Here is an 8,272-nt window from a genome sequence, read left to right on the forward strand (position 1 = left end):
ACTCAATAGGAGAAAGAAACAGACAAACAAAAACAAACAGTGGTGAATGGAAGGAGACACTGGCGGTCATGGTTTCAAATGCGATCATAATGAGATCTTCCACAACAGAGGTCTGTTTCTCCTCTCTCTCTCTCTCTCTCTAAAGTCACAAATTATGGTTTGTGTAGAGTCACAGTCTTCATTTCTCTTTTTTAATTTTGTATCTTTGTCTTGTCCTCCCACATAACTGTCACTAAACCATAAAAAAACTGCATCAGGCACTGGCACTGCACAGCAGTGTTGGAGAGTAAATTACAAAAAGTAGAAAGACTACAGTACAAACTACATTTTTAATAGCATGCAACTCGTTTTTCTACATCGCTAGTTAGATAAATCGCTATATTTTTTTTTATAATATACAGCGGATTGACAGAAGTAACAATATTGAGAAACAACCATTTTGTAATGTCTGTTTTAGAAATAAATATTAATTTGATTTACAGCCCTATTTTTTAAAAAGAAGCAGTGCTGCAAATCAACTTTTTATTATCTTGTAGTGTAGCTAAATAAGTTGAATGGGTAGTTTGACTGTACTTTAACTACTGTAAATTATGAGCAGCTTGTCAAGTCATCTTCCCCAACACTTCTGCACCTACTTATGCTTTGCTTTTAAAATCTCTTTTCTTTTTTTTTAAATTCCAAGTTTCTTTTCTTAACCCTCATGGCCTTCATTGAATATTTCAACACCTTTCTCCACAGGACGTTTATTTTACATATCTGATACCTCACATCTTCCCAACTCTCATGACCTCATCAAATGCACCGCTGGAGTCTCCCAGAAGAACGGTGTTTAACCAATCCATCAACCACAGCTGATATAATACTGCTATTGTAAGAAGGCAGTAAATGTCATTGAGGCGAAGTGTAAAGATTATCCAGGCTCCCGTCTGAGAGGTTTATCTAAATCTCGATATCTTTGTGCTGTTCTTAAAAAGACTTGCGAGAAAGTGAAAGATTATCAGCTCTTTGCAGGGGCTGTCCTCATTCTGCATTTTGATGCTATCCTGGCACAATTTTTAAACTCCCAAAGCCAAAAAAATAGAGCTATTAAATTATGTGTGTATACCTGTACACCTTTATGTAACCAACCTAGATTTCCAGAAACAGTCATAGCAAAAGAGCAAAAAACTTGAAGGTGCTGGGCTTCATTCCGTATTCTTTTTGATAAAGTGCCTATCAGAGCTCACAGACGAGTAATGCAACAAAAAAAGAAACTTCTGAGAGAAAGCTTTAGTCTTTTATGTATAGAAGGGTAAGACTCTATCACTGCACAAGCTTCTTTGAACGCACCTGTGGAGTGACATCACTTCCTGGGAAAAACAATAACAGTGAATACGGTTTCATCTACAGAAAACAATGCTTAAGATGTTCCCGTGACTTTCTGGCTTCATTCACTAACACAGACTTGCAGGTGTTTGTATGAAGGTTAAAATGGCTTTCGGAGTCATTTAATTATGTTTATTAAATCATACTTGTTATGGCTGACTTGTAGCTCCCCAAGGAGTTGGTTCTTGAAAGTCCACATTGTCAAACATAAGCAATTCATAAGCAGCTAAACCCACAGCATTGTAAACGGCAAAGAAACAAATGATTTTGAAAAAAAAAACCTACCATTTATTAATTTTTTAAAGTGCCCCTATTATGGATTTTTGAAAATTACCTTTCACGCAGCTCTAAGTGAATCAAAACATCCTGCAAAGTTTTAAATCTGAAAGTGCACCGTGTATAAAGTTATTGTCTCTCAAAAGACGGAGTCGACTTTGAATCATTGAAACGAGTCGTTTTAAAAACGAATCCCAATCCGTTTCATGTTGAGGTCAACATTAAACATTTGCATATTGCCCGCCCACTTGTTGGTCTTTTCCCGTTGGTTTGAAAATGCTAATTCATTCTTTGCCGCTAGGTGCCGCTTTTGGAGCGGTAAAAGTTGGTTCTTGAAAGTCCACATTGTCAAACATAAGCAATTTATAAGCAGCTAAACCCACAGCATTGTAAACGGCAAAGAAACAAATGATTTTGAAAAAAAAAACCTACCATTTATTAATTTTTTAAAGTGCCCCTATTATGGATTTTTGAAAATTACCTTTCACGCAGCTCTAAGTGAATCAAAACATCCTGCAAAGTTTTAAATCTGAAAGTGCACCGTGTATAAAGTTATTGTCTCTCAAAAGACGGAGTCGACTTTGAATCATTGAAACGAGTCGTTTTAAAAACGAATCCCAATCCGTTTCATGTTGAGGTCAACATTAAACATTTGCATATTGCCCGCCCACTTGTTGGTCTTTTCCCGTTGGTTTGAAAATGCTAATTCATTCTTTGCCGCTAGGTGCCGCTTTTGGAGCGGTAAAATAGCGGTTTCCCCGGTAACGCTGTACACAAAGCAGCACTGCGCTCACAAACCTGATTTATCAGGCGTTACAGGCATGATGAAATGAAAATGACACCAATCGGACCAATCACGGCAGATTAGCGTCACGCAAAGGAGGGGTTTGGAAAAATGAATCGTTAAACTAATCGTTTGGGAGTCGTTGAGCAAATAAGGTAAAAATAAATGCACATTATAAGACTGAAATGAAAAGTGAATGAAAGTGTTTTTTTGACCTTGCATGCATGTCAACCTGTTGTTGGGGACTCCCCAAAACCAAAATATGAACCTTTCATAACCCATAATATGGGGGGGGGGGGGAAAGTGTGACCGTGTATAAAGTTATTGTCTCTCAAAAGACGGAGTCGACTTTGAATCATTGAAACGAGTCGTTTTAAAAACAAATCCCAATCCGTTTCATGTTGAGGTCAACATGAAACATTTGCATATTGCCCGCCCACTTGTTGGTCTTTTCCCGTTGGTTTGAAAATGCTAATTCATTCTTTGCCGCTAGGTGCCGCTTTTGGAGCGGTAAAATAGCGGTTTCCCCAGTAACGCTGTACACAAAGCAGCACTGCGCTCACAAACCTGATTTATCAGGCGTTACAGGCATGATGAAATGAAAATGACACCAATCGGACCAATCACGGCAGATTAGCGTCACGCAAAGGAGGGGTTTGGAAAAATGAATCGTTAAACTAATCGTTTGGGAGTCGTTGAGCAAATAAGGTAAAAATAAATGCACATTATAAGACTGAAATGAAAAGTGAATGAAAGTGTTTTTTTGACCTTGCATGCATGTCAACCTGTTGTTGGGGACTCCCCAAAACCAAAATATGAACCTTTCATAACCCATAATATGGGGGGGGGGGGGGGTAGCGCGGGGATATTATGGATTTAATGCACCTAGAGCTGTACGTCATCTTAAATTTAAATAAACAAATAAATAATATTACAATTTAAATAATCTTACATTTTACAATGTACAGTAATATATATCACACACATTCACACTCCCATTAAAAATGCAGTCTTAATTTTTTTTTATGTTTTAATGCAGTCTCTTATGCTCATCAATGTTGTATTTATTTGATCAAAAATAAAACATAAACTAATAGTAGAACAGAAATATACAATCTACAGAAATAGTAGTGTATATTCTAACACAGAATTTCTATTTTGAATAAACACTGTTCTTTTTAACTTTTTATTTATCAAAGAATACTGAAAAAAGGTATCACAGGTTCCAAAAAATATTAAGCAGCACAACTGTTTCCAACACTGATTACAAATCAGCATATTAGAATGATTTCTGAAGGATCATGACGAGACACTGAAGACTGGAGTAACGATGCTGAAAATTCAGCTTTGCTTCACAGGAATAAATTATATATATATATATATATATCTCAAACTTTTGAACAGCAGTGTACATAGACACATGTATACCGTATATACACACACATATACATGATTACATGTGTAATATTTAAGCTATTTTTACATTACTAATAGTGCACTTTTAAATATCTTCCATATTTCTTAATTTTATAAGAGAAATTAAGAAAAGTAATGCATAATGGTATCATGAGCATCTGCACTGGGTCCTCCACATTACTGGGGCCTGAGAGAGAAAGCAGACCTTGTGATTTTGAGAGATCACAGAATCTGCTTTGATCTCTCAACCTGCTTACAACCTGCACACAATGTGCTTTAGGCCTGTAGGGAACATCTAGCACTTTCACACATCTGTAATAATTGTGAATTAACCACTTTGCAAACAGTAGTAAAAGTGGCAGAGCGTGTAATAAAATAACACAAGCAACTAAAACTTTTGTCCCATTTCCCTTAACCAATCACAATTAGCCATCCCAAAGCGACAATGAGGAGGCGACTCGCCTTATTGTCCAAGCATAATTAGAACACAAGAAATGCTCAAGAGAAAAATACAATGACACTACTAGGAAATTAACTGAGGGGTCGTTATTAGAATCATCATCTAAAAGTGAAATTGAAGTGGCGTGTGGCCAAGTATGGTGTCCCATCCAAGTGCCCACACACAGTAGTGAACACACACACACACACCCGGAGCAATGTATGCTTTTATAATGATGTTGACTTCACACTGTAAAGACACATGATTTGCAAAAAACAGCCACTTGCAGGGTTCCTGTCACCATTTTAATAAAACATGGACTTTTCGAATTCCATGCCAAAACACTCAAAGATCCTCATGAATGTCCATAAGAATATTTGTTTACCACATCATTCTAATTTAATCATCATAGTAAATTTTAATCAACTAATTTACACTGAAAGCTCATTAGAATCGTTCACTAAATAATTAGCGAGCCAGATCAAAAGCAATGAGAGCGTAACGCTTGTCAGACGGTCCTTGTATTTGGCTGAAAGTGCGAGCTTAATTGCTGCACGCAGCTGTAAGCGCTTTAGCTTAGCGGGGTGTGCTTTATAAAGGTGACATTTGCCCTGAAAGGCTACAATCAAAAAGTCCACATCTAAAGTAGAACCCCAGATGACTTTGTCAGTTTTTCCTCACAAAAAAAGGTAGAAAAAAATCCCTCATTTGGAAATCAAAAGAGCTTTGAAGAACTGATGGCATGGCATGCGTCATTTGGTGTCAACCCAGCCTCTCTAAGCTAATGCCAGCCGGAAGCTAGAAATGACAGTACTTCCATGCTGAAACACTTCAAAAAGGGGTTCTCTAAAAACCATGTGGCATCCGGGCACATTTTCAGCACTGCCCTTTTGTTGGCTTTTCAAAATATTTGACGTAAGAAGCTAACATGTTAATTACTACAGATAAAAATGGACCTGCAGTATGAACTTTCCGTTTTTAAAGCAAAGAATAGCCTACTTTTTTCACCGTTTTCTTAACTACACCTGCTCCAGATGTGACATTTCTTTCATTATCACAACATAATGACAGTTCATTTAACCAGTGAGTTTCATTTGATCAGCGAGTCTTTAATCAGCACATTAAAAGCTTTGACTTGTCTAATTCATTCACTGTGGCCTTGAATGCCAGGAGTCATTGTTCACTTTTTCTTTTTAATAAAGCGTAATGAATCCATCCCTGCTGGAAAAAAAGCAACAACTTAAACCAGGAAAAATGGTGTCTTAGCTGTGTCTCTAAAGCCACTCTACAATCTTTAAAACAGAACAGCCTAACCAGCTTGGCAAGACTGGGAAGCCAAACAATAACCCTGTTTAAGCTGTTTATCCGGCAGGGATTTTGTTAGGAGTGAAAATCAATAACCATTCATATATTTATCTATTAAATAAATAACATTTGAAAAACCACGGTAAAAGATTCTCAAACAATAAATAAATAGTGTCACCACAAACTAGCCTTATATTTTATTATACACTTATGTCAAATAATTCTTAAAGTACTAAATTAACTGATTTATTTAATTTGATATATTTTTTATCCCTAGATAGAGTCTAAATAATATTTATTAAAAAAATCTGATAAAACCAACCTTGAAGATTCTGCACCATCTCTAGAAGCACTGGTGTCAAAGTTTGACTGTAGTTGTGGAAAATGTCCAAGAAAAGCACTTCTGTGCACGGCTGTAAAGATATCGAGAAAAACAAAGAGAACAGCATGTGACAAGGAAGCATTCGATACAGGAACAGCATTTAAACACAAACATTTACCTACCAACACAAACACGTGAAAAGAAAACCATCGGGTTTTCTGTGGTATCCCTCGCTCTAGCCAACACAATCAATAGTTTGCATTGAAGGAAGGGTCAGGGTGTGAGACCTGACACTGTGGCCTTCAGCATCTATTATTACATGCTGGGACACTGACCTCACAGGGGAATATCACACCTTTGCAAAGTGTGGCAAGCTCAACAATCATGTTCAATGCCTTCAGGAAATCTGACATGACAAGAAAGGACTTCAACGATTTAGCTTCTATCAAACAGGGTTGCAAGATTAATCAAAACTAAAACAAAGTATGGCTTAGTGCGATTATTAAATCGGAAAGGTTGCAATTTAATTAATTCAATATATGCACTGAATGATTCAGAGTGAGGCACAGCACAGCAGCTGATGAACGAGTGTTTCCTGTGTCTCGGAGCGGCTCGGATCACAGTAAATGCTGCTCTACAACAACTCATCTCTACATCTGCTCTGAATTTGGGTTACTTAGAATAGCACTGGGAATGCAACATGCACCAACCATCTTTCCAATCTTGTAAAGAGAAACAACGAGGGAATCAACAAAAGAGAACCTTTGGGACCCCCATGCATTTTTCCACCAGAATAAAAGTCTGACAGCATAAAACTTGAAAATGAAAACATTTGAAAGCCACAAATAGAAGTATTATCATTTTAGAGTGTAATACCAAATAATAAATATATTATTATTATTATTATTATGATTATTAATAGTATTACATTTTACTTATAGGCACCTTTCAGGGCATTTAAGGACATTATTATTATTATTACTATTGTTGTTGTTTGTTTGTTTGTTTGTTTGTTTATTATGTGAAATATTACAATACCCCTATTTACTATTCAGATTAATTTTATTTGTATTTTTCTATTTTGTTTAATATTGTATTTATTGTTATTAATAATAATAATAATAATAATATTAATGACAATTATTAGTATTGTTATTATTATTTTTATAATTATTATTATTACATTTTACTTATAGGCACCTTTTAGGGCACTCAAGGACATTTATTATTGTTATTATTATTATTGTTTATTTATACTGTGAAATATTACAATAGCACCATTTACTATTCAGTTTACTTTTTAGTATTTATCTATTTTGTTTTATATTTTATTTATTAATAATAATTAGTAGTAGCAGTAGTATTATTGTTGTTGTTGTTATTTTTATTATTATTATTGTTATATAGTCATGCTGATATATAATCACAATTTTATTTATTTATTTGGGGGAGTGCCAAATGTGCAGTCCTGCAAACAAGAACAGCAAACCAAATTGCAACCTTTATCAGAAAAATCATGCTACTACCAAGTGACAAATATAGAAAATGTATGCCAAAATATTGTGATTTGATTGGACACAAACTCACAGAGCTTGTGACATAAATGACAACAGTGTTGTCTTTCTTTCTGAAAAAAATAAGCCTTTGCTATCTTTCCTAAGGTCCAATTATATGGTTAATTGCTATTTATTTTTTGCATTTACCACTGTTTTTTCCTGCTATCCACAACACAATTAGAACAGACATGCATCACATTTTAGGTTTGCGACTAACGAGTTGCGATCCCCTGCTTTCGACTGATGTGCAACATTCACACTGCTTACAAATATTTGCACTCAGAGGACAAGGAAATCTATTTAAACCCAAAACATTATTAAGACATTCCCTTTCGAAATTACCTGAAGGTTAAATGACTCCACAGTGGCGTCTTTCACCGAGTAAATGACAAATGGGATGTAAAACGCTACTCTCGATTTGAGGTTATAAGTTTAGTCAGCCAATGTCATTTTAAAGCCAGGACATAAAAGCCACATTAAGAAGGCAGCCAGATGTAATGCAAATCAAGTCGCATGAGGGCAGTAACAAATGACCCTGTAGAGTCACGGCCCCCACTATGTAAATTCCAAAGAAATGAGACAGACCTCTGATTCCTTTTAACTCAGTCGCTTTGCATTTACTGACACGTCCGCTGACCTTGGAATACATCTCTCTGTAAAGTAGATTACCAAAATGGAAATATTCCATATGCAAAAAAAAAAAACAGCTTTGAACATTATAATAATGATAAAATCAGTCAAACTGGAAGAGAGGTAACTTACCTGCAAACTATACTTCCAGGAGTCACCACCTGTCTCTTCCACAGCTG

At 35.8% G+C, this 8,272-nt stretch overlaps 1 pseudogene; it reads right to left on the reverse strand.

The window, feature by feature from the left end:
• The window catches only part of LOC107565983 (importin-11-like), a 185,769-nt pseudogene that overhangs the window by 131,716 nt on the left and 45,781 nt on the right, over window positions 1-8,272 (reverse strand).

This window comes from Sinocyclocheilus grahami, unplaced genomic scaffold (assembly GCF_001515645.1).
Source record: "Sinocyclocheilus grahami isolate Dianchi unplaced genomic scaffold, SAMN03320097.WGS_v1.1 scaffold1038.1, whole genome shotgun sequence".
NCBI classification, from domain to species: Eukaryota; Metazoa; Chordata; class Actinopteri; order Cypriniformes; family Cyprinidae; genus Sinocyclocheilus; species Sinocyclocheilus grahami.